Source organism: Rhinoderma darwinii, chromosome 4, assembly GCF_050947455.1.
Source record: "Rhinoderma darwinii isolate aRhiDar2 chromosome 4, aRhiDar2.hap1, whole genome shotgun sequence".
Classification (NCBI taxonomy): domain Eukaryota; kingdom Metazoa; phylum Chordata; class Amphibia; order Anura; family Rhinodermatidae; genus Rhinoderma; species Rhinoderma darwinii.
The window spans coordinates 310,112,505-310,140,278 of NC_134690.1; the positions used below are offsets into that span (position 1 = coordinate 310,112,505).

At 40.8% G+C, this 27,774-nt stretch overlaps 3 long non-coding RNA genes across 3 annotated transcripts; all 3 read left to right on the forward strand.

Moving 5' to 3' along the window:
• The first annotated feature begins 538 nt into the window (after window positions 1-538).
• Window positions 539-4,060, forward strand: LOC142761200 (uncharacterized). The gene is made up of 3 exons (XR_012883545.1): window positions 539-627; window positions 1,680-1,787; window positions 4,004-4,060. It is a non-coding gene; the product is annotated as an uncharacterized LOC142761200 (long non-coding RNA).
• Window positions 4,061-5,418: 1,358 nt separating this feature from the next.
• On the forward strand, window positions 5,419-8,918 carry LOC142761201 (uncharacterized). Its single transcript, XR_012883546.1, has 3 exons — window positions 5,419-5,487; window positions 6,540-6,647; window positions 8,864-8,918. It is a non-coding gene; the product is annotated as an uncharacterized LOC142761201 (long non-coding RNA).
• Window positions 8,919-10,278: 1,360 nt separating this feature from the next.
• On the forward strand, window positions 10,279-16,353 carry LOC142761202 (uncharacterized). The gene is made up of 5 exons (XR_012883547.1): window positions 10,279-10,347; window positions 11,400-11,507; window positions 13,724-13,780; window positions 15,110-15,207; window positions 16,260-16,353. It is a non-coding gene; the product is annotated as an uncharacterized LOC142761202 (long non-coding RNA).
• Window positions 16,354-27,774: the final 11,421 nt, after the last annotated feature.

The window sequence follows — 27,774 nt, forward strand, 5'->3', positions numbered from 1 at the left end:
AGTTAGGAAGAAGGTAGGAGGTAGGATCCAGCGCTCGGTGTAGTTAAAACGGATATTCTGTTCCAAGTTTATTGGAGGTAGATTAAAAGGAAGTCCAGTTGCATATAGTCCTGGGTGAGTGAGAAGTGGAGGTGTATGTCCTCGGAGCCTACGCGTTTCAGACGACTATCCGCGTCCTTAAACTTGGCTGTAGTGATTTTTGAAATGAGCGCGCTGTCATTTTATACTTAGTCAGCTGATTCATGCGTGTCATCGTCTGAGTTGTTTTGGAACGCACAGCCGGAAATGATCCATTTATACTCAGTCAGCTGTTAATTGATGCGTGTCATCCTCTGTTCTGCGTTGGAACGCAGACCGGCAATGGTCGTGGGTTCCTATGTTATCGGTTGGATCTTTTCCGTAAGTAATAGGATTATTCTAAATCTTTATCTGACCTAGACGATTGGGATTGTATGATATGTTATAACTGTTTGTGATAGGTGCTGTATGTTAACAATAATTTTGTTTTGATTTAATTGTGACGTTTCAGATTTTTCAGTGGATATATAGCAATCTCGGAGTCTGGTTTAGAAGTATATCCAGGTCTACACGAGCTCCCAAAAACCATCATGAACGTTCGTGTTGGCCGTGAGTAATATTAAAGCGTGGATTTTTACTCGTATAACCGATGATTTATATGCATAAGGTTGTGTTTATTTATTGGTTATAGCGAACATCGGGGACCTATCGAGCTGGTCTTGATGGGTTATCCAGTCATGTAAAAGTGGCCATGAAAATGAATTGGGATTGGTGTTGTTGCGTGACTGATGTTGTTTGCCTGAAAATGAGGTATGCATGAAGGCCTCTTAGAATGTGACAGCGTGATCTGCATTGATGATGAGGACCATGTGGGGAATGTGTAGGAAGGACTCAACTGGATCTACAAGGGAATTAGGAACACGTAAATGAACAACAAGACTAGGTGATATGTGAATTAAAAAGTGTGCATGACAAAAAGCACATGTTATGCATGCATCACTTGGGGGATTTGTACCTCACATGGATTCGCATAATTGATTCGATTTTGATTTTTGTAAGTCGTAACTCTATCCTAATGTTATGTTTGTGTATGGCTGATATTGCTTCTATATGTAGTGATTGTATTTGTTAGCTAGTAATATTTGTATGTATGATGACTTTTTAGTATAGATACATTAGTTCTTTTCTTAGGTTTAGGCCTTTTGGATATCTAGTATTGAGTCTGTATATCCAGTAAGCTTCCCTAAGATGGATTTTGTGTTTTATGTCCCCTCCTCGTTTGCAGGGATGAATTTTTTCTATTGCGTAGCAACGAAAACATTTGATGGATCTATGATGTTGGGAAATGAAGTGCTTAGCGGCATTTGATATATTTAGAATGTTTTCATTTCTGATATAGCTGAGGTGTTCTAGAATTCTTACTTTAAACTTCCGATTGGTACAGCCTACGTATTTTAAATTGCATTCAGTGCACTCTATGATGTAGATGACGGCTTCAGAATTACAATTGATGTAGTTTTGAATGTTGAAACTGTCTTTTTTTGTGGAGTCACTGAAAGTTTTGGTAATCTGTACATGGGAGCACACTTTGCATGGGTGCTGCCCACATTTATAGAAGCCAATAGTCTCTAACCATGTTGTTTTTGGTTTTTCGTTGGCAGTGAATAAGGATGGAGACAAGCTGGTACCTAGGGAGGAAGCTTTCCTTGCCACTATTTTGCACCCTCCGGACAACACCGTGCGTAGAGTGTCATCTTCCATAAGAATAGGTAGGTAGTTAGTTACTATTTTTTTGATTTGTGTAAACTGATTACTCTGTTGTAGGATCAACGTTGGTTGGTTGTCCATCTGTTGCGTGTTATAAGTTGAGTTTACTGTTTTGCTACGGTGACCTAGAAGTTGGGGTCTGCTTTTCTTGGTCATAATGTTACTGGCCCGATTGAGTGACCATTCGGGATAGCCTCTTTCTTTGAGTCTTGTTTTAATTATTTCTTGTTCTGCTTCAAATTGTTTTTGTGATGTACAGTTCCTTTTAGCACGGTGCATTTCTCCCACCGGAATGGCTTTGATGGTATGCTTTGTATGATTGCTTTTCGCATGTAATATATTGTTAGTTGCCGTGGGTTTTCGGTGTGTTTTGGTCAAGATGTTTTGGCCATTGATACCCATAAGTTCTAAATCCAAGAAGATGATGTTTGTGACATCAAAGTGGTACGTGAATTTTAGATTGCAGTCATTATTGTTGAGGAATTGTGCGAACTCAGGGATAATGTTGGTGTCTTCTCTCCAGATAATCAATATATCGTCGATATATCTACCGTACCATTCTATGCAATGACTGTATGTGTTTTCGGTTGAAAAGATATGAAATTGTTCCCACCAAGCCATGACCAAGTTGGCTATTGAGGGGGAGAATTTGGCCCCCATGGATACCCCTTTGAGCTGCAAATAGTATTTTGAATCAAATTGGAAGTAGTTATGTGTTAGGAGAAAATTGAGTACCTCAAGTATGTATAATTGGAAGTGTACATCATATGTACTATGTTTGGTAAGATGATAATCAAGTGCAATGTGAGCAATTCGATGTGGGATTGAAGTATATAGTGACACGACGTCGCATGTAAGCCAGCTGTATTTTTTGTCCCAACGTTTGTTGAATAGTAAATTTAGGACATGTTTAGTGTCTCTAAGAAAGCCAGGTGTCGTTTGTGCCAATGGTTGTAACAATGTATCTAACCATTCTGAAAGTCTCTCTAAGATCGATCCAATACCTGAAACAATCGGTCTCATAGGTGGAGGGAATAGCTGTTTGTGGATTTTTGGGAGTGCATGGATAATTGGGGTGATTGGTTGATCGATGTAGATAAAGTCCATTTGTTTTTGGTTGATAAACCCACCCTGAAGCCCATCATTGAGTAGTTTTTTCATTGCCAATTGGATTGTTTCTATTGGGTTTTTGTCCAATTTTTTGTAGGTGGTTTCATCCGACAACATGTTTAAGATGGAATTTTTGTAATCTTCTTTGTTTAATACTGTAACGTTGCCCCCTTTGTCTGACATTTTGATGATTATTTGTTTGTTATCTTGTAATGATTTTGCTGCTTCTTTGAGTTTGATTGACATGTTCTTTATCGGGCGCTGTCCTTTGAGGTTGTCAGCAAGATGGTGTAGTTCTTTTTCGATGACCATTTGAAACCGATCCATGGAATCTGTACGTGAGCTGGTGGGGTAAAATTTGGGGTTTGATGTTTTGAAATTGGGAGCTGTAGTTACTGTTTGATTTGGCGTTTCATTCCTCATATGATCAAGGCTAACTATCGTTGTGAGTTCTTCAAATGAAAAATTTGATGGCTGAACCGTCAATTCGGGCAATGATTGTGCCTGTCTTTCAGTATCTGAAGTTGAGGATGATGTTAGTGTGCTGGAATCTTCTGGTTTTGGTTCGTGTTGAATGAAAAAATGCCTTTTGACTGTCAAATTACGGATGAATTTATTGATATCAAGTATGGTTTTAAAGAGGTTGAAGTTTTTTTTGGGGGCATAGTTTAGGCCTAGAGATAGGACTTCATTTTGTTCCACAGTTAGAGGTATGGAGGAAAGATTGGTGACATTAGTGGTTAATGTTGTTAGAATTTCCTTGAGCGGAGGCGGCGGTTCTGTTCTGTATTTGATCGACTTATGTTTTCTGCCGCCCCTCCTTCCCCGTTTTTTGACTGGAACATATTGTTATCTGATCTAAAGTTGACGTGTGGATGTGTTCGAATGTTATCGTCTTCTGAGAAACCATCGGCAGAATCTGGTTCTGTGGAGCTAAAACTGACTCTGTTTGGTAGATCCCTGATTTGTTTGTGAGTCTGGTTTCTTCTTTTTAGGATTGGTCTCGGTCTGTTGTAATTCCTTGTTTTGTGGCTCCAGTTATAAACTTCGTTGCATGAATAATCTTTAATGTCTCTTTGAAATTTGTTTTTCTTTATGTCTGCAATAGCGTGATCAAGTTTGTCAGTGGCTGATGACGTCCTGGTGTAGAGAAGGGTGAACGAAGGTGAGTTTGAAAAGACTTCTAGTGATTTCTTTATGTCCACAATGTTGACATCTAATTCTTTGAGTTTGAGTTCCTCCTGTTTTGTGATTAATTTCATTAAATTTATCGAGCATGTTGATAGGATTTCATTCCAGTCCTTTAAAAAGTCCTCTGTATAGATGAAGCTGGGTGTTTTGCGTAACCGTAACCCTCTAGGGATCATGTCCTTTGCAATGTAGTTTTTTAACGTGGTGAGATCCCACCAGATTTTAGCTTGTTGGGCTAAGTTTTTTTCTAGTTTGTGAAAAAGGTCTTCCATGTCTTGGTTTTCTTCAGTATATTTATCATAGTTGCCAAACACTTTTTCAGCCAGTTCTGTACGAGAAACTTGAGTTTCTTGAGTCATGATACTTTGAAGCTATTCAGATAAGGATTTGAGGTAAGGTACAATGTGCAAGTGAGTTAAAATCAGAGTATATTTTATAGGTCAACCGGCTTGTTATTTAACAATATTACTTGTATTATTAGTAATGATATTTGCTTGTAGATTAGTTGTGTCTACTTTATCTAAGTGGCTGGCATGTAACACTTCACTTATCACAACACCCGCCTGAGTTAGGACTTGTATTGGACGTATGTCCGGACTAACTAGTGTTCTTCCTAGAACAACTAGTGTTGAGGGAGCTCGAGAGGTATAGGTGACCGAACTTGCAGACAAATAGAAACTGGGGAGGAGACCTCCAGCTCACCTTTCACACTCCAGTGTGGTGTGGATTGTGGATGGCGCTCGGATCCTCGTGTCGGCACACGGCAGGCTAACGGAGAAGGAAGAAGGTAGGAGGTAGGATCCAGCGCTCGGTGTAGTTAAAACGGATATTCTGTTCCAAGTTTATTGGAGGTAGATTAAAAGGAAGTCCAGTTGCATATAGTCCTGGGTGAGTGAGAAGTGGAGGTGTATGTCCTCGGAGCCTACGCGTTTCGGACGACTATCCGCGTCCTTAAACTTGGCTGTAGTGATTTTTGAAATGAGCGCGCTGTCATTTTATACTTAGTCAGCTGATTCATGCGTGTCATCGTCTGAGTTGTTTTGGAACGCACAGCCGGAAATGATCCATTTATACTCAGTCAGCTGTTAATTGATGCGTGTCATCCTCTGTTCTGCGTTGGAACGCAGACCGGCAATGGTCGTGGGTTCCTATGTTATCGGTTGGATCTTTTCCGTAAGTAATAGGATTATTCTAAATCTTTATCTGACCTAGACGATTGGGATTGTATGATATGTTATAACTGTTTGTGATAGGTGCTGTATGTTAACAATAATTTTGTTTTGATTTAATTGTGACGTTTCAGATTTTTCAGTGGATATATAGCAATCTCAGAGTCTGGTTTAGAAGTATATCCAGGTCTACACGAGCTCCCAAAAACCATCATGAACGTTCGTGTTGGCCGTGAGTAATATTAAAGCGTGGATTTTTACTCGTATAACCGATGATTTATATGCATAAGGTTGTGTTTATTTATTGGTTATAGCGAACATCGGGGACCTATCGAGCTGGTCTTGATGGGTTATCCAGTCATGTAAAAGTGGCCATGAAAATGAATTGGGATTGGTGTTGTTGCGTGACTGATGTTGTTTGCCTGAAAATGAGGTATGCATGAAGGCCTCTTAGAATGTGACAGCGTGATCTGCATTGATGATGAGGACCATGTGGGGAATGTGTAGGAAGGACTCAACTGGATCTACAAGGGAATTAGGAACACGTAAATGAACAACAAGACTAGGTGATATGTGAATTAAAAAGTGTGCATGACAAAAAGCACATGTTATGCATGCATCACTTGGGGGATTTGTACCTCACATGGATTCGCATAATTGATTCGATTTTGATTTTTGTAAGTCGTAACTCTATCCTAATGTTATGTTTGTGTATGGCTGATATTGCTTCTATATGTAGTGATTGTATTTGTTAGCTAGTAATATTTGTATGTATGATGACTTTTTAGTATAGATACATTAGTTCTTTTCTTAGGTTTAGGCCTTTTGGATATCTAGTATTGAGTCTGTATATCCAGTAAGCTTCCCTAAGATGGATTTTGTGTTTTATGTCCCCTCCTCGTTTGCAGGGATGAATTTTTTCTATTGCGTAGCAACGAAAACATTTGATGGATCTATGATGTTGGGAAATGAAGTGCTTAGCGGCATTTGATATATTTAGAATGTTTTCATTTCTGATATAGCTGAGGTGTTCTAGAATTCTTACTTTAAACTTCCGATTGGTACAGCCTACGTATTTTAAATTGCATTCAGTGCACTCTATGATGTAGATGACGGCTTCAGAATTACAATTGATGTAGTTTTGAATGTTGAAACTGTCTTTTTTTGTGGAGTCACTGAAAGTTTTGGTAATCTGTACATGGGAGCACACTTTGCATGGGTGCTGCCCACATTTATAGAAGCCAATAGTCTCTAACCATGTTGTTTTTGGTTTTTCGTTGGCAGTGAATAAGGATGGAGACAAGCTGGTACCTAGGGAGGAAGCTTTCCTTGCCACTATTTTGCACCCTCCGGACAACACCGTGCGTAGAGTGTCATCTTCCATAAGAATAGGTAGGTAGTTAGTTACTATTTTTTTGATTTGTGTAAACTGATTACTCTGTTGTAGGATCAACGTTGGTTGGTTGTCCATCTGTTGCGTGTTATAAGTTGAGTTTACTGTTTTGCTACGGTGACCTAGAAGTTGGGGTCTGCTTTTCTTGGTCATAATGTTACTGGCCCGATTGAGTGACCATTCGGGATAGCCTCTTTCTTTGAGTCTTGTTTTAATTATTTCTTGTTCTGCTTCAAATTGTTTTTGTGATGTACAGTTCCTTTTAGCACGGTGCATTTCTCCCACCGGAATGGCTTTGATGGTATGCTTTGTATGATTGCTTTTCGCATGTAATATATTGTTAGTTGCCGTGGGTTTTCGGTGTGTTTTGGTCAAGATGTTTTGGCCATTGATACCCATAAGTTCTAAATCCAAGAAGATGATGTTTGTGACATCAAAGTGGTACGTGAATTTTAGATTGCAGTCATTATTGTTGAGGAATTGTGCGAACTCAGGGATAATGTTGGTGTCTTCTCTCCAGATAATCAATATATCGTCGATATATCTACCGTACCATTCTATGCAATGACTGTATGTGTTTTCGGTTGAAAAGATATGAAATTGTTCCCACCAAGCCATGACCAAGTTGGCTATTGAGGGGGAGAATTTGGCCCCCATGGATACCCCTTTGAGCTGCAAATAGTATTTTGAATCAAATTGGAAGTAGTTATGTGTTAGGAGAAAATTGAGTACCTCAAGTATGTATAATTGGAAGTGTACATCATATGTACTATGTTTGGTAAGATGATAATCAAGTGCAACGTGAGCAATTCGATGTGGGATTGAAGTATATAGTGACACGACGTCGCATGTAAGCCAGCTGTATTTTTTGTCCCAACGTTTGTTGAATAGTAAATTTAGGACATGTTTAGTGTCTCTAAGAAAGCCAGGTGTCGTTTGTGCCAATGGTTGTAACAATGTATCTAACCATTCTGAAAGTCTCTCTAAGATCGATCCAATACCTGAAACAATCGGTCTCATAGGTGGAGGGAATAGCTGTTTGTGGATTTTTGGGAGTGCATGGATAATTGGGGTGATTGGTTGATCGATGTAGATAAAGTCCATTTGTTTTTGGTTGATAAACCCACCCTGAAGCCCATCATTGAGTAGTTTTTTCATTGCCAATTGGATTGTTTCTATTGGGTTTTTGTCCAATTTTTTGTAGGTGGTTTCATCCGACAACATGTTTAAGATGGAATTTTTGTAATCTTCTTTGTTTAATACTGTAACGTTGCCCCCTTTGTCTGACATTTTGATGATTATTTGTTTGTTATCTTGTAATGATTTTGCTGCTTCTTTGAGTTTGATTGACATGTTCTTTATCGGGCGCTGTCCTTTGAGGTTGTCAGCAAGATGGTGTAGTTCTTTTTCGATGACCATTTGAAACCGATCCATGGAATCTGTACGTGAGCTGGTGGGGTAAAATTTGGGGTTTGATGTTTTGAAATTGGGAGCTGTAGTTACTGTTTGATTTGGCGTTTCATTCCTCATATGATCAAGGCTAACTATCGTTGTGAGTTCTTCAAATGAAAAATTTGATGGCTGAACCGTCAATTCGGGCAATGATTGTGCCTGTCTTTCAGTATCTGAAGTTGAGGATGATGTTAGTGTGCTGGAATCTTCTGGTTTTGGTTCGTGTTGAATGAAAAAATGCCTTTTGACTGTCAAATTACGGATGAATTTATTGATATCAAGTATGGTTTTAAAGAGGTTGAAGTTTTTTTTGGGGGCATAGTTTAGGCCTAGAGATAGGACTTCATTTTGTTCCACAGTTAGAGGTATGGAGGAAAGATTGGTGACATTAGTGGTTAATGTTGTTAGAATTTCCTTGAGCGGAGGCGGCGGTTCTGTTCTGTATTTGATCGACTTATGTTTTCTGCCGCCCCTCCTTCCCCGTTTTTTGACTGGAACATATTGTTATCTGATCTAAAGTTGACGTGTGGATGTGTTCGAATGTTATCGTCTTCTGAGAAACCATCGGCAGAATCTGGTTCTGTGGAGCTAAAACTGACTCTGTTTGGTAGATCCCTGATTTGTTTGTGAGTCTGGTTTCTTCTTTTTAGGATTGGTCTCGGTCTGTTGTAATTCCTTGTTTTGTGGCTCCAGTTATAAACTTCGTTGCATGAATAATCTTTAATGTCTCTTTGAAATTTGTTTTTCTTTATGTCTGCAATAGCGTGATCAAGTTTGTCAGTGGCTGATGACGTCCTGGTGTAGAGAAGGGTGAACGAAGGTGAGTTTGAAAAGACTTCTAGTGATTTCTTTATGTCCACAATGTTGACATCTAATTCTTTGAGTTTGAGTTCCTCCTGTTTTGTGATTAATTTCATTAAATTTATCGAGCATGTTGATAGGATTTCATTCCAGTCCTTTAAAAAGTCCTCTGTATAGATGAAGCTGGGTGTTTTGCGTAACCGTAACCCTCTAGGGATCATGTCCTTTGCAATGTAGTTTTTTAACGTGGTGAGATCCCACCAGATTTTAGCTTGTTGGGCTAAGTTTTTTTCTAGTTTGTGAAAAAGGTCTTCCATGTCTTGGTTTTCTTCAGTATATTTATCATAGTTGCCAAACACTTTTTCAGCCAGTTCTGTACGAGAAACTTGAGTTTCTTGAGTCATGATACTTTGAAGCTATTCAGATAAGGATTTGAGGTAAGGTACAATGTGCAAGTGAGTTAAAATCAGAGTATATTTTATAGGTCAACCGGCTTGTTATTTAACAATATTACTTGTATTATTAGTAATGATATTTGCTTGTAGATTAGTTGTGTCTACTTTATCTAAGTGGCTGGCATGTAACACTTCACTTATCACAACACCCGCCTGAGTTAGGACTTGTATTGGACGTATGTCCGGACTAACTAGTGTTCTTCCTAGAACAACTAGTGTTGAGGGAGCTCGAGAGGTATAGGTGACCGAACTTGCAGACAAATAGAAACTGGGGAGGAGACCTCCAGCTCACCTTTCACACTCCAGTGTGGTGTGGATTGTGGATGGCGCTCGGATCCTCGTGTCGGCACACGGCAGGCTAACGGAGAAGGAAGAAGGTAGGAGGTAGGATCCAGCGCTCGGTGTAGTTAAAACGGATATTCTGTTCCAAGTTTATTGGAGGTAGATTAAAAGGAAGTCCAGTTGCATATAGTCCTGGGTGAGTGAGAAGTGGAGGTGTATGTCCTCGGAGCCTACGCGTTTCGGACGACTATCCGCGTCCTTAAACTTGGCTGTAGTGATTTTTGAAATGAGCGCGCTGTCATTTTATACTTAGTCAGCTGATTCATGCGTGTCATCGTCTGAGTTGTTTTGGAACGCACAGCCGGAAATGATCCATTTATACTCAGTCAGCTGTTAATTGATGCGTGTCATCCTCTGTTCTGCGTTGGAACGCAGACCGGCAATGGTCGTGGGTTCCTATGTTATCGGTTGGATCTTTTCCGTAAGTAATAGGATTATTCTAAATCTTTATCTGACCTAGACGATTGGGATTGTATGATATGTTATAACTGTTTGTGATAGGTGCTGTATGTTAACAATAATTTTGTTTTGATTTAATTGTGACGTTTCAGATTTTTCAGTGGATATATAGCAATCTCAGAGTCTGGTTTAGAAGTATATCCAGGTCTACACGAGCTCCCAAAAACCATCATGAACGTTCGTGTTGGCCGTGAGTAATATTAAAGCGTGGATTTTTACTCGTATAACCGATGATTTATATGCATAAGGTTGTGTTTATTTATTGGTTATAGCGAACATCGGGGACCTATCGAGCTGGTCTTGATGGGTTATCCAGTCATGTAAAAGTGGCCATGAAAATGAATTGGGATTGGTGTTGTTGCGTGACTGATGTTGTTTGCCTGAAAATGAGGTATGCATGAAGGCCTCTTAGAATGTGACAGCGTGATCTGCATTGATGATGAGGACCATGTGGGGAATGTGTAGGAAGGACTCAACTGGATCTACAAGGGAATTAGGAACACGTAAATGAACAACAAGACTAGGTGATATGTGAATTAAAAAGTGTGCATGACAAAAAGCACATGTTATGCATGCATCACTTGGGGGATTTGTACCTCACATGGATTCGCATAATTGATTCGATTTTGATTTTTGTAAGTCGTAACTCTATCCTAATGTTATGTTTGTGTATGGCTGATATTGCTTCTATATGTAGTGATTGTATTTGTTAGCTAGTAATATTTGTATGTATGATGACTTTTTAGTATAGATACATTAGTTCTTTTCTTAGGTTTAGGCCTTTTGGATATCTAGTATTGAGTCTGTATATCCAGTAAGCTTCCCTAAGATGGATTTTGTGTTTTATGTCCCCTCCTCGTTTGCAGGGATGAATTTTTTCTATTGCGTAGCAACGAAAACATTTGATGGATCTATGATGTTGGGAAATGAAGTGCTTAGCGGCATTTGATATATTTAGAATGTTTTCATTTCTGATATAGCTGAGGTGTTCTAGAATTCTTACTTTAAACTTCCGATTGGTACAGCCTACGTATTTTAAATTGCATTCAGTGCACTCTATGATGTAGATGACGGCTTCAGAATTACAATTGATGTAGTTTTGAATGTTGAAACTGTCTTTTTTTGTGGAGTCACTGAAAGTTTTGGTAATCTGTACATGGGAGCACACTTTGCATGGGTGCTGCCCACATTTATAGAAGCCAATAGTCTCTAACCATGTTGTTTTTGGTTTTTCGTTGGCAGTGAATAAGGATGGAGACAAGCTGGTACCTAGGGAGGAAGCTTTCCTTGCCACTATTTTGCACCCTCCGGACAACACCGTGCGTAGAGTGTCATCTTCCATAAGAATAGGTAGGTAGTTAGTTACTATTTTTTTGATTTGTGTAAACTGATTACTCTGTTGTAGGATCAACGTTGGTTGGTTGTCCATCTGTTGCGTGTTATAAGTTGAGTTTACTGTTTTGCTACGGTGACCTAGAAGTTGGGGTCTGCTTTTCTTGGTCATAATGTTACTGGCCCGATTGAGTGACCATTCGGGATAGCCTCTTTCTTTGAGTCTTGTTTTAATTATTTCTTGTTCTGCTTCAAATTGTTTTTGTGATGTACAGTTCCTTTTAGCACGGTGCATTTCTCCCACCGGAATGGCTTTGATGGTATGCTTTGTATGATTGCTTTTCGCATGTAATATATTGTTAGTTGCCGTGGGTTTTCGGTGTGTTTTGGTCAAGATGTTTTGGCCATTGATACCCATAAGTTCTAAATCCAAGAAGATGATGTTTGTGACATCAAAGTGGTACGTGAATTTTAGATTGCAGTCATTATTGTTGAGGAATTGTGCGAACTCAGGGATAATGTTGGTGTCTTCTCTCCAGATAATCAATATATCGTCGATATATCTACCGTACCATTCTATGCAATGACTGTATGTGTTTTCGGTTGAAAAGATATGAAATTGTTCCCACCAAGCCATGACCAAGTTGGCTATTGAGGGGGAGAATTTGGCCCCCATGGATACCCCTTTGAGCTGCAAATAGTATTTTGAATCAAATTGGAAGTAGTTATGTGTTAGGAGAAAATTGAGTACCTCAAGTATGTATAATTGGAAGTGTACATCATATGTACTATGTTTGGTAAGATGATAATCAAGTGCAACGTGAGCAATTCGATGTGGGATTGAAGTATATAGTGACACGACGTCGCATGTAAGCCAGCTGTATTTTTTGTCCCAACGTTTGTTGAATAGTAAATTTAGGACATGTTTAGTGTCTCTAAGAAAGCCAGGTGTCGTTTGTGCCAATGGTTGTAACAATGTATCTAACCATTCTGAAAGTCTCTCTAAGATCGATCCAATACCTGAAACAATCGGTCTCATAGGTGGAGGGAATAGCTGTTTGTGGATTTTTGGGAGTGCATGGATAATTGGGGTGATTGGTTGATCGATGTAGATAAAGTCCATTTGTTTTTGGTTGATAAACCCACCCTGAAGCCCATCATTGAGTAGTTTTTTCATTGCCAATTGGATTGTTTCTATTGGGTTTTTGTCCAATTTTTTGTAGGTGGTTTCATCCGACAACATGTTTAAGATGGAATTTTTGTAATCTTCTTTGTTTAATACTGTAATGTTGCCCCCTTTGTCTGACATTTTGATGATTATTTGTTTGTTATCTTGTAATGATTTTGCTGCTTCTTTGAGTTTGATTGACATGTTCTTTATCGGGCGCTGTCCTTTGAGGTTGTCAGCAAGATGGTGTAGTTCTTTTTCGATGACCATTTGAAACCGATCCATGGAATCTGTACGTGAGCTGGTGGGGTAAAATTTGGGGTTTGATGTTTTGAAATTGGGAGCTGTAGTTACTGTTTGATTTGGCGTTTCATTCCTCATATGATCAAGGCTAACTATCGTTGTGAGTTCTTCAAATGAAAAATTTGATGGCTGAACCGTCAATTCGGGCAATGATTGTGCCTGTCTTTCAGTATCTGAAGTTGAGGATGATGTTAGTGTGCTGGAATCTTCTGGTTTTGGTTCGTGTTGAATGAAAAAATGCCTTTTGACTGTCAAATTACGGATGAATTTATTGATATCAAGTATGGTTTTAAAGAGGTTGAAGTTTTTTTTGGGGGCATAGTTTAGGCCTAGAGATAGGACTTCATTTTGTTCCACAGTTAGAGGTATGGAGGAAAGATTGGTGACATTAGTGGTTAATGTTGTTAGAATTTCCTTGAGCGGAGGCGGCGGTTCTGTTCTGTATTTGATCGACTTATGTTTTCTGCCGCCCCTCCTTCCCCGTTTTTTGACTGGAACATATTGTTATCTGATCTAAAGTTGACGTGTGGATGTGTTCGAATGTTATCGTCTTCTGAGAAACCATCGGCAGAATCTGGTTCTGTGGAGCTAAAACTGACTCTGTTTGGTAGATCCCTGATTTGTTTGTGAGTCTGGTTTCTTCTTTTTAGGATTGGTCTCGGTCTGTTGTAATTCCTTGTTTTGTGGCTCCAGTTATAAACTTCGTTGCATGAATAATCTTTAATGTCTCTTTGAAATTTGTTTTTCTTTATGTCTGCAATAGCGTGATCAAGTTTGTCAGTGGCTGATGACGTCCTGGTGTAGAGAAGGGTGAACGAAGGTGAGTTTGAAAAGACTTCTAGTGATTTCTTTATGTCCACAATGTTGACATCTAATTCTTTGAGTTTGAGTTCCTCCTGTTTTGTGATTAATTTCATTAAATTTATCGAGCATGTTGATAGGATTTCATTCCAGTCCTTTAAAAAGTCCTCTGTATAGATGAAGCTGGGTGTTTTGCGTAACCGTAACCCTCTAGGGATCATGTCCTTTGCAATGTAGTTTTTTAACGTGGTGAGATCCCACCAGATTTTAGCTTGTTGGGCTAAGTTTTTTTCTAGTTTGTGAAAAAGGTCTTCCATGTCTTGGTTTTCTTCAGTATATTTATCATAGTTGCCAAACACTTTTTCAGCCAGTTCTGTACGAGAAACTTGAGTTTCTTGAGTCATGATACTTTGAAGCTATTCAGATAAGGATTTGAGGTAAGGTACAATGTGCAAGTGAGTTAAAATCAGAGTATATTTTATAGGTCAACCGGCTTGTTATTTAACAATATTACTTGTATTATTAGTAATGATATTTGCTTGTAGATTAGTTGTGTCTACTTTATCTAAGTGGCTGGCATGTAACACTTCACTTATCACAACACCCGCCTGAGTTAGGACTTGTATTGGACGTATGTCCGGACTAACTAGTGTTCTTCCTAGAACAACTAGTGTTGAGGGAGCTCGAGAGGTATAGGTGACCGAACTTGCAGACAAATAGAAACTGGGGAGGAGACCTCCAGCTCACCTTTCACACTCCAGTGTGGTGTGGATTGTGGATGGCGCTCGGATCCTCGTGTCGGCACACGGCAGGCTAACGGAGAAGGAAGAAGGTAGGAGGTAGGATCCAGCGCTCGGTGTAGTTAAAACGGATATTCTGTTCCAAGTTTATTGGAGGTAGATTAAAAGGAAGTCCAGTTGCATATAGTCCTGGGTGAGTGAGAAGTGGAGGTGTATGTCCTCGGAGCCTACGCGTTTCGGACGACTATCCGCGTCCTTAAACTTGGCTGTAGTGATTTTTTAAATGAGCGCGCTGTCATTTTATACTTAGTCAGCTGATTCATGCGTGTCATCGTCTGAGTTGTTTTGGAACGCACAGCCGGAAATGATCCATTTATACTCAGTCAGCTGTTAATTGATGCGTGTCATCCTCTGTTCTGCGTTGGAACGCAGACCGGCAATGGTCGTGGGTTCCTATGTTATCGGTTGGATCTTTTCCGTAAGTAATAGGATTATTCTAAATCTTTATCTGACCTAGACGATTGGGATTGTATGATATGTTATAACTGTTTGTGATAGGTGCTGTATGTTAACAATAATTTTGTTTTGATTTAATTGTGACGTTTCAGATTTTTCAGTGGATATATAGCAATCTCGGAGTCTGGTTTAGAAGTATATCCAGGTCTACACGAGCTCCCAAAAACCATCATGAACGTTCGTGTTGGCCGTGAGTAATATTAAAGCGTGGATTTTTACTCGTATAACCGATGATTTATATGCATAAGGTTGTGTTTATTTATTGGTTATAGCGAACATCGGGGACCTATCGAGCTGGTCTTGATGGGTTATCCAGTCATGTAAAAGTGGCCATGAAAATGAATTGGGATTGGTGTTGTTGCGTGACTGATGTTGTTTGCCTGAAAATGAGGTATGCATGAAGGCCTCTTAGAATGTGACAGCGTGATCTGCATTGATGATGAGGACCATGTGGGGAATGTGTAGGAAGGACTCAACTGGATCTACAAGGGAATTAGGAACACGTAAATGAACAACAAGACTAGGTGATATGTGAATTAAAAAGTGTGCATGACAAAAAGCACATGTTATGCATGCATCACTTGGGGGATTTGTACCTCACATGGATTCGCATAATTGATTCGATTTTGATTTTTGTAAGTCGTAACTCTATCCTAATGTTATGTTTGTGTATGGCTGATATTGCTTCTATATGTAGTGATTGTATTTGTTAGCTAGTAATATTTGTATGTATGATGACTTTTTAGTATAGATACATTAGTTCTTTTCTTAGGTTTAGGCCTTTTGGATATCTAGTATTGAGTCTGTATATCCAGTAAGCTTCCCTAAGATGGATTTTGTGTTTTATGTCCCCTCCTCGTTTGCAGGGATGAATTTTTTCTATTGCGTAGCAACGAAAACATTTGATGGATCTATGATGTTGGGAAATGAAGTGCTTAGCGGCATTTGATATATTTAGAATGTTTTCATTTCTGATATAGCTGAGGTGTTCTAGAATTCTTACTTTAAACTTCCGATTGGTACAGCCTACGTATTTTAAATTGCATTCAGTGCACTCTATGATGTAGATGACGGCTTCAGAATTACAATTGATGTAGTTTTGAATGTTGAAACTGTCTTTTTTTGTGGAGTCACTGAAAGTTTTGGTAATCTGTACATGGGAGCACACTTTGCATGGGTGCTGCCCACATTTATAGAAGCCAATAGTCTCTAACCATGTTGTTTTTGGTTTTTCGTTGGCAGTGAATAAGGATGGAGACAAGCTGGTACCTAGGGAGGAAGCTTTCCTTGCCACTATTTTGCACCCTCCGGACAACACCGTGCGTAGAGTGTCATCTTCCATAAGAATAGGTAGGTAGTTAGTTACTATTTTTTTGATTTGTGTAAACTGATTACTCTGTTGTAGGATCAACGTTGGTTGGTTGTCCATCTGTTGCGTGTTATAAGTTGAGTTTACTGTTTTGCTACGGTGACCTAGAAGTTGGGGTCTGCTTTTCTTGGTCATAATGTTACTGGCCCGATTGAGTGACCATTCGGGATAGCCTCTTTCTTTGAGTCTTGTTTTAATTATTTCTTGTTCTGCTTCAAATTGTTTTTGTGATGTACAGTTCCTTTTAGCACGGTGCATTTCTCCCACCGGAATGGCTTTGATGGTATGCTTTGTATGATTGCTTTTCGCATGTAATATATTGTTAGTTGCCGTGGGTTTTCGGTGTGTTTTGGTCAAGATGTTTTGGCCATTGATACCCATAAGTTCTAAATCCAAGAAGATGATGTTTGTGACATCAAAGTGGTACGTGAATTTTAGATTGCAGTCATTATTGTTGAGGAATTGTGCGAACTCAGGGATAATGTTGGTGTCTTCTCTCCAGATAATCAATATATCGTCGATATATCTACCGTACCATTCTATGCAATGACTGTATGTGTTTTCGGTTGAAAAGATATGAAATTGTTCCCACCAAGCCATGACCAAGTTGGCTATTGAGGGGGAGAATTTGGCCCCCATGGATACCCCTTTGAGCTGCAAATAGTATTTTGAATCAAATTGGAAGTAGTTATGTGTTAGGAGAAAATTGAGTACCTCAAGTATGTATAATTGGAAGTGTACATCATATGTACTATGTTTGGTAAGATGATAATCAAGTGCAACGTGAGCAATTCGATGTGGGATTGAAGTATATAGTGACACGACGTCGCATGTAAGCCAGCTGTATTTTTTGTCCCAACGTTTGTTGAATAGTAAATTTAGGACATGTTTAGTGTCTCTAAGAAAGCCAGGTGTCGTTTGTGCCAATGGTTGTAACAATGTATCTAACCATTCTGAAAGTCTCTCTAAGATCGATCCAATACCTGAAACAATCGGTCTCATAGGTGGAGGGAATAGCTGTTTGTGGATTTTTGGGAGTGCATGGATAATTGGGGTGATTGGTTGATCGATGTAGATAAAGTCCATTTGTTTTTGGTTGATAAACCCACCCTGAAGCCCATCATTGAGTAGTTTTTTCATTGCCAATTGGATTGTTTCTATTGGGTTTTTGTCCAATTTTTTGTAGGTGGTTTCATCCGACAACATGTTTAAGATGGAATTTTTGTAATCTTCTTTGTTTAATACTGTAACGTTGCCCCCTTTGTCTGACATTTTGATGATTATTTGTTTGTTATCTTGTAATGATTTTGCTGCTTCTTTGAGTTTGATTGACATGTTCTTTATCGGGCGCTGTCCTTTGAGGTTGTCAGCAAGATGGTGTAGTTCTTTTTCGATGACCATTTGAAACCGATCCATGGAATCTGTACGTGAGCTGGTGGGGTAAAATTTGGGGTTTGATGTTTTGAAATTGGGAGCTGTAGTTACTGTTTGATTTGGCGTTTCATTCCTCATATGATCAAGGCTAACTATCGTTGTGAGTTCTTCAAATGAAAAATTTGATGGCTGAACCGTCAATTCGGGCAATGATTGTGCCTGTCTTTCAGTATCTGAAGTTGAGGATGATGTTAGTGTGCTGGAATCTTCTGGTTTTGGTTCGTGTTGAATGAAAAAATGCCTTTTGACTTCTCCGTTAGCCTGCCGTGTGCCGACACGAGGATCCGAGCGCCATCCACAATCCACACCACACTGGAGTGTGAAAGGTGAGCTGGAGGTCTCCTCCCCAGTTTCTATTTGTATGCGGAGTTACATATGGTCATTACTGAATAGGTCTGCATTATGTATCACAGGTGATTGCTGTTGGAGACCTGGTGGCTATATAGGTCGATTGCCGTTAACACGCCACAATCGTGAATGTATTATTATTTTTATTATTTTTCTTTATTGCTAACCTGTTTGTACATTTATGCTGACAATGAATGTATGCAGGGGTGTTCGCTGTTGGGGTTTCTTTAGGGCCCTACTAACAACGTAACTCTTATTTAATTATTTTTGGGTATCACACTAAGTGCCTTGGTTTTCCTTTCTTGTGTGTTATATCGTTATTTGCTATATAAAATTTGCTGGGTTGGGGGGTGCGGGGCACTGGCTAGACCTTGTCCTGACACTCCTCCTCTTAGGGTTTCACTGGTTATATCCGGTGTATATTGGATTGTTTCTCCTTGATTAGATCAAGGAGTGGGTGCTTGTTCACCCGCTTGTTTGTCCTCGTTGTCGTGTCTCCCTTCCTTGTCTGTCTTGTCCTTCTCTTCACTGTTGTAGCACATTTCTTGATTTGCTAGACATACGTGCGTTGGAAATGGCGCAGCTGAAAATCTGTACCTTTAATGCTAGAGGGCTTAATGTCCCCGAAAAGCGTTCGCAGATATTGTACAACATGCACAAAGAACGTGTGAATATCCTGTTTTTACAGGAGACTCATTTTCAGGTGGGCCACACCCCACAGTTTACAAATCGTTATTATCCAGTCTGGTTCCACAGTACCAACCCGGAATCCAAGTCCAAGGGTGCTAGTATTTGTATCCACAAGTCACTCTCTCATAAACTGGTAGACGTTCTGGTTGACCCGGGTGGTCGTTATGTGTTTCTTAAACTGTCCATTCGGAATAAGCTGTTCACCTTAGCTAATTTGTACCTCCCCAATCAGGATCAGGCGCGAGTGTGCTGCAGGTATTTGCGGAAATTGGAGGAGTTCACGGAGGGAGTTTTGATTGTGGGCGGTGATTTTAACCTGACGTTCGATGCCAGGCTTGACACCTCCTCGGGCAGGTCAGCGGTTCCGAAGTCCCACTTGGGAGCCTTGAAAACTGTGATGCATTCCATGCAATTGATTGACGTGTGGAGGATCCTGCATCCTCAGGCAAGAGAATACACTTACTTCTCCCCGCTACACAATATGTATAGTAGATTGGACGCCTTTCTTATTAGCCACCATATTCTTACCTGGCATCCTATTTCTGAGGTGGGCCCTATGGTTTGGTCGGATCATTCCCCTGTATTTCTGACACTTATGTTTCCTAGTTCAGTACCCAATTTCCAATCTTGGAAACTTAACGATAATCTATTGGGTGACTCAGTGTGTGTGTCAGCTCTTAAGGACTCGCTAAACGTTTTTTTTGAGGTACATACACGTGACACCACCCCATTACCGTTACAGTGGGAGGCGCTAAAGTGTGTAGTCAGGGGAGTCCTGATCCAGCATGGGGCTCGTTTGAAGCGGGAAAAAGGGGTGGCCATTACGCGGCTCCTTGCTCAGATACGGGACCTTGAATCCCGTCATAAGCGAGTGCTTTCCTCACAGATATTTGCGGAACTTACTGCAGCGAGAGAATCCTTGCGGTCTTTGATAGACCAGTCACACGCTCGATTCAGGGACCGTATGCGAAAACACTTGTACGAATTTGCAGATAAATGTGGCAGGTCTCTGGCACGGATACTACATCCTCGCACCCAGGCGTCATATATCCCTAAAATTACTTCTCCTTCGGGCGGTGAGGTTCATGATCCGGTGGGCATCACTGATTGCTTCAGACAGTATTACTCGGCATTATACAATCTTAAAGGCCATTTTCAGGATATGCAGGCGGATGCGTTGCGTGATAAAATAGACCGTTATGTGCACGACACTGCGCTACCGTCCCTGGGGGACGGGGAGGCTTTGGGACTTGAGGAAGATTTTCTGGAAACGGAGGTGGAGCGCGCTATTGGAGATTCCCCCTTGGGCAAAAGTCCAGGACCCGATGGGTTTAATAATAAATTCTACAAGACATTTAAGGATCAATTGGCTCCGTTCTTGACCAAAGTTTTTAATTCAGTGTCTTCCTCATGTCCCTTTGCACCCCAATCCCTTGAGGCTCATATTACCCTTTTACCAAAACCGGGCAAAGATCCGACGGCGTGCGCAAACTTCCGACCAATATCATTGATAAATGTTGACTTATCATTGTTAAATATCATTGTTAAATGTTAAGATTTTTGCGAAGTTGCTGGCCTCTCGACTCTCGCCTCTCTTACACGATTTGGTCACAGATGACCAGGTGGGGTTTGTGCGTGGTAGAGAAGCACGGGACAACACTAACAAGACCCTACTTTTAACATCATACTGCCAATCCCATAAGATACCGATGTGTTTACTCTCGGTCGATGCGGAAAAAGCATTTGACAGGGTACATTGGGTGTTTCTCCGCAGTGCCCTGACACAGGTTGGCCTAGGCGCCATTATGGTGGATAGGATTATGGCATTATATCATGGGCCTACGGCACGGGTTCGAGTTAATGGTCTGTTATCTGAATCTTTGTCTATTTCTAATGGCACGAGGCAGGGGTGCCCACTCTCACCTTTACTCTATGTTTTGGTCATGGAACACCTGGCCGTGGCACTGCGGAACAACCCTAATGTTAATGGTGTCTGTGTTGGCGCAAAACATCACAAATTAGCATTGTATGCCGATGATCTCCTGGTATACATTACGACTCCCATGGTTTCCTTGCCATCTTTGACCGGGGAATTTCAGCGGTTTGGCCATGTGAGCAATTTCAAAGTCAATTATTCCAAATCGGAGGCATTGAATATATCTCTCGATACTGCCTTAGCCACCCATCTCGCTCGAGTTTTCCCGTTCAAATGGCAATCTAAATCTCTAAAATATCTGGGGGTGCAAATTCCCATACACCAGTCGGATTTGTTCGCTCTAAATTACACACCCATCCTGCAGCGCACCTTGAAGGATTTAATGGCGTATGGTGGGAGTCGCATATCGTGGTTTGGGCGCATTAACGCGGTAAAAATGGACATCCTACCCAAATTCCTTTACATATTCCAAACCGTCCCTATCATAATTCCAACGAGCTTCTTCCAAATATTGCATAGGGCCATAACTAAATTTGTTTGGGGCTCCTCTAAGCCTCGTGTTCGTTTTACTGTCCTTAGTCGACCGAAAATGGAGGGGGGGGGGCAGGATTGCCGGATTTTAAAAGCTACCACCAAGCTGCGTTACTGATGCGATTGGTAGACTGGTTCCGCTCAGGTGCGGGTAAGCAATCGGTGCGCATTGAGAAGGCTATGTCTCCCATTGCACTGTCGTCTCTGCCTTGGTTGTCTGCTTCTCAGCGGCCTACATCTTCTCTGCCTTCCCTCACACGTCAGTTTCTTGTAGTCTGGGAGCGGATCATTGCTACGATGGACATTGTTCACCGTCCAGGTCCTCTAACTCCTCTGTTTGATGATCCTTCCTTCCCTCCGGCGGTGGGTGTGGACACATTCCTCTGTTGGGAGAGACAGGACGGTGGTTTCTTGGCTAAGACTCTTACACCTGAGGGTACAATATTGTCACAGTCTGAGGTCTCTGGGGCCTGCCCGGGGGGACGTCCGGTTTGGTGGTCCTATTTTCAGTTGTGCTCCTATCTTTTTTCAATGGGCGACCGTTGTGCTTTGCTGCAGGATAAGACTCCTCTGGAACACTACTTGTTGTTGACCACTGCCCCCTCTCATGTGCTGTCCTTTTTACACAGGATCCTTCTACCTAAATACGATTACTCTCAGCTGACATTCACTACCGCATGGGATGAGGAATTGGGGACTAGACACTCTGCTGAGGAGTGGGGCACATCTTTCTTCCTGGCGCATAAGCTACCGACCTCGTGCTTTGCTCAGGAAAAAAATTATAAGATTCTCACTAGATGGTATCGCTGTCCTTCTTTGCTGCATAGGATATTCCCTGATGTACCTGATGAGTGCTGGAGGTGTGGGGAGGCTCCTGGAACCATGCTGCACATTTGGTGGGATTGTCCCAAACTTCGTCCCTTTTGGGGAAAGATTTTTGATCTCGGTAATAAACTTTGTCATACTGAGGTTCAGACCTCGGCCTCCATTGGTTTACTTTCCATGGTTCCGGGATCACTCTCACACCTCAAAAAGAGTGTCTTTCGGCATTTTTTAACCGCAGCAAGAGCAGTGATTCCTCGTCATTGGAAATCTAGCACTGTGCCTTCCCTGAAGGAATGGGTGACGGAGGTGAACGGAATTATGAGGATGGAGGAGTTGATGTCTGCTGATCAGGGTAAAGCTGAGCTCTTTGTCCGCACCTGGGCAGTGTGGTATGGATTCCGGGGTGGTGATGATTTACCTCTCTGGCTGGATGGCCTTTTTTGAATACCTATATCAAGTCTACCTTTTGCGTGCTATGTCCGTATGTGTTTCCCTTTGTTGTCTTGTGTCTGTGTTAGTCTGTCGTATAATGTGCACTTTTATGCGATAATTGTCATCCACCTGTGGGGACTGGTTTCCCTAAATAATGCACTATCTTTGCTGCACTTATGATATTGTTATTTTCACTGCATTTTTATTTCGTTTTTGCTTACTGACTAGGAGGTTGCCTACTTCTACTGTTCTATGTCTTTGCATATGTTAGGTGATATTGAAGTGGTTATATTGCACTAAGTGTGAATTTTGCAAATGTATGAAACCATGTATATGCTGTTATGTTGTGTATATTCTCAAAAATAAAAATCTTTGATAAAGAAAAAAAAAAAAGTGTATGACGCTGATTGGTCACTGATTGGTCAGCGTCATACACTTCTCTCCACAACGCCCACTTGGTCATATAGTAAAACACACCCAGTTGTCAATTGAGAAACTCATTAGCATAAAGCTAAAATAGGTCATAACTCTGTCAAAAATGATTGCTTTTCTAAATAAAAAACTGCTGTAATCTACATTACAGCGCCGATCACATCATGTACAAGATAGACCACTTATAATGTGGTGACAGAGCCTGTTTAAAGGAATAGTCCACCAAGGCTCTCTTTTTAGCTGAAAACGTTTCACACGCCCCTTTCTGGGTGACCAGCAAAGTCCCTGAATAACAGACGCCCCTTTTATACAGTATAGCAGTCACTAATCCCCTTAAAGGGGCAGTCCAATGTCAAGTCCGTATTTCACACCGAATAACCACCTCTGTAAATTGAAAGCTGAAGGCATGCCTGGAAGAAGTAAACAAGCCAAATATGTTTGGTACACAGCTTCCCTCTCTCAGCCAGGAGGAAGACTGAAAATGTTTATTCAGAACAAAGAAACACAGAAAGAGACACATGCCTCCTCCCCAGAGATGTGGGAGTGCCCAAGCCCCCACCAGTTTCTCAGACTCACTCTTCTTGCATTCCAGGGGGCGGTGTCTTCCATAGGTGTGTCCGACATGAACAAAGAACTTGTTATATATGTCAGTATATTACACAAAGAACTGAAATGTATATACATATGTGTGAGGATAATATTTTTCAAACAATATACATAGTAATGATCCCTGACAGTCCCCCCTAAAAATATTATTACTCTATCCCTGAGTCTTGCCTAGCAACCTATCACTGACCACTCGAACCAGGCGGGTAGGGGTTTTGGATTTCTTCACCAGCTTGAGACGAGCTACTCCTGATGAGTAACCCCCCTTTGTACCTGGACTTCCAAGGTGTCGGAGTGGTCCTAACTTTCCCTATTCTCCTCTGGATACAGGATGGTTGTCTTGATATAATCTACAAACCGCTGCTGGTTGTAATATATATATATATAATTAATCCGGTCTACATTTTTATTAACAGTAATAATTGTCGCACTGTCACTTACTGTCCTAATGGGACTTTACCCCTGCAGATATGACAGGTCATGGGCAGCACAGTGATCTTCACCTCACACCTCCACATAAAACTCCTCAGATTGTAATTTGCAGCACCGTGGCATATTTACACACATTATAATTATAAACCTCAGACATTATGAACAATAGGGCCTCAACTAATAATCATAATGCTATCACCCTCAGGTTTCGGGTCCCATCAGTTCATTGCCAGTCCTGTACACCATCGTCTTCTTCTTCTCCTGTCTTCTGCTCTTCACTGACTGTCACCCTCAGGGTAACCCACACAATTGTGGAGTCAGACTACGTTGGTGTCCAGTGGGGGAGTTATTATTACCCCCTCCTAGTCACTTACTTATCAAAATACTTGATCCTGCTGACGGATTCACTCAGGTCTTTTGTCTTTACTTTGATTTTTGCTGATGTCATCAGGACTTGGTTTGGTCCTTCTCATCTGTCCGACACCGTCTCCTTTAGTTTACGTCATCAGGCTGTACATAGCACCTCATGCTGTGAGCCTGGGGTGAGATCCCACGTAGGCGGATTAGTGGAGTTGTATTGTGACTATCACGAACCCTCCGCATCTGTACTCTTTCTCTGGCAAGTTACTTGTCTGGGCGGCCGCTTAGAATTGTGACACTGCCGTCTGTTCATGATAAACGCGTTGTAGTGGCTCAGGCTGCGCCTGCCGCATCTCAGTGATGGAGTTCATCATATTAAAAGTCTCTTAGTTCATATTTACTGGCACTTGCTGGGGACCCCCAACTCTTGTCAATTGTTAAAATAAATACTAATCTGGTGATAACATCATCCGCATACACTATAAACGTTGTTCTAAGTACATACAATAATGTCAGGCCCTTAAACGACATCAAACACCTTTATATAAGGAAAAAAACAAAAAAAAAACTTCTCTGTTACAATGGACATGGCACCTAGAAGATGTGTAATTATTGGGTACTTCATTTGCACTTGGTGATACTCTTTCAGCAGGATTTGTACCTTGATCTCAGCTGATTGCCTAGAACATCTCCACCTCACAGAAACATACACAGATTCCACATGTTTATTTGACAAGTGTCTCAAACCAATTTTTTCTTACTCTAATCTGGTTCGTTCTACCTGGGAAGGCCTATCAAGGTCGGTTCTCTTTGTGGGAGGCGGGTATGATAAGGTTGGCACCGGTCTGCCAGGACTGTTCTGTAGGCAAATCAAACAGCTCTAACAGAATTTAGCAGCAACAGCTGTAAAACCTGGGACATACCAATTAGATCTTACCAAATCGATCCTTGCAGTCTTGGGGCATATGTGAGGTCATACACCATAAATGCAAAAGCCATCAAGAGTGCCTTGGGTGTTACCGGTTCACATTCCCTTATCCGTCCACATTCTGTTAGAATCTGGTTCTCACGCCTTCCGCTCCCAGTTGGACTCTTCCTGTGGAGAACAAGCTTTTCATAGCCTAATCAGTAATTGATCTTAATCAGATAATTAACTTGAAGAAAAACATAAACAATGACAGATTTATGTTAAACGTTCACACTGGTCAGTAACTAAAACTGATACCTACAAACTGATTTCTCTTTCCTTTATATATATATATCTATACATACACATATATACACTGCACAGAATTCTCTGCTCTAAAATTTCCCTTTCACAACAAAAATAAAAAGAAACAAATAAAAATGTTTTCGAATGGGAATATTCCGCTTCTGTACCTTTTATCTGACGCATGACTCTAATAGTCCAATGCTAAGGCTGGTCTAGAACTTTACATAAAACTTAACCTCAGTATTTAATATTCCCACAACACTTCTTAAATACAGTTATTAAACAAACTAACTTTGGGATAACATCTGGAGAACTGCTGATATCTTATTGTACAAACATCAGGTCAATACTTGGGATAACATTGTTCCCCCGTCACTTACACACAACATCTGCAGTGAGGAAGATACAGGCCGGGCTTCAGGCCCACCTGAGAACAGGTCTACACACACGAGCACATTGTCATACACTTCTACCTCGGGTAGTTGTATGTTCTGCAGTCGCTGGAACTGGTAATCTGGCCGGGCTGCACTTTTCACAGGTACCTTTGCTGTTTTACCTATGTCATGCCGTACGCACATCATGCCGGCTGCTTCAAACCTAGTGGTGGCATTATTGTATCCAGGGACAAGCCAATTTACTGACACCTGGCTGCACATACCCTTGTTGTCAGGTCTGTCTTCTCTCGCTCTCTCAATTGGCTTACCCGATGATCCAATAAAGTTCCTACTACCAATGGGCCCATAATTGTGGGCGATGCCAAAAGCGTACCTAGAGTCAGTGTAAATGTCGGCCGTCTTACCTTTTGCCAGGTTACAAGCCTCAGCGAGCACCTCCAGCTCCGCTCCTTGAGATGAACAAGAAGGTGAGAGTGGTTTCTGGGTAATTTACCTGGTGCCTCGTATCCTGTCTTGTACATACTGTATAATAAAATCTCTTTATTACAAATTTACATTAGAAACCCATGTCGCATATAGATAGAACATCTCAAAGGGGTGGCGTCTTCATCCTCTAAAATAAAACCAAATGTTATACACTTCTCCACACTCATCTGATAATCCAGAACACTTTGAGAATCTCACTTTTATCAGGTTCTGCAAATACTTGATTAATACAAAGACAAATAAAAAATAAAAGAAATTCCTAAAAACTTTACATCAAATTAACAATGTCCAGACAATTTTTGTTTTGCCTTCTCCCCCATCTAAATCCATAAAGACTCGTGTGGGTGACGTTACCTCTGCCTCCTGTGTAAATTTGCTGGAGGGGGATGGTCTTTTACACAATACCTCATATTGGATGGAGACTACAGCACAGCTTACCCAGTGCCATATTTACTGTTCTGGAAAGATCTGGAACCATCTACACAGAAAAACCTCAACATTTAGGTTACTCTCATACACATTTAATCTGGATTACTCATTGGGGTCTCTTACACATTTTTAGATCTCCTGAAACCAAATTAATTAATTCAAAACAAACCAAAATTGTACCTGATCAGTCCCTTCACCATTCCCCCCTTTGTGGACTCTGCGAAAGTAATGTAGCAGAGTTCAAAACTACATCTCAACATAACAAAGTCGGGCACTAGTTTAACCCCCTGTAATGTACAACAGCCTGAAACAAAAATGACTTTTTCCTGACGAAAATACATTTTATCTTTACAATGACATAACTCATGTGTGAAATCATTATAATGTGAAAATATTATATCTGATAACATTAATTACTGCAAACCAATAAACTGTATATAAAAATAGGGAACGGTGGGGGCACATACATTTTCAAACCCCCCCCCCCGTGTCTCACAGTATCTATAGCTTAATACATCTGAATTAACATCAAAACACATGAAATCTGATCACATCACAACACATAAATATCGTAACTCTTATAAACAACAGCGCATGCGCAAAGAGAAGAAATTTATTTAGGTTTGTAGACATCACTGATATATATATATCTCTCAGCAGTGCATACTGAAATCCTTTGTCTCATCAGCCCTGCAGACTGCACCCAGTCAGCCCCCCTCCTCCTCCCAAACACAGCATACTACAGGGGGGAGGCGGGGGGGTCACACACTCACAGCTTCTAACAGCGTCTAGTCTCACAATCTTAACACTTTGAATGCCGGGAAAACAACATACGTATC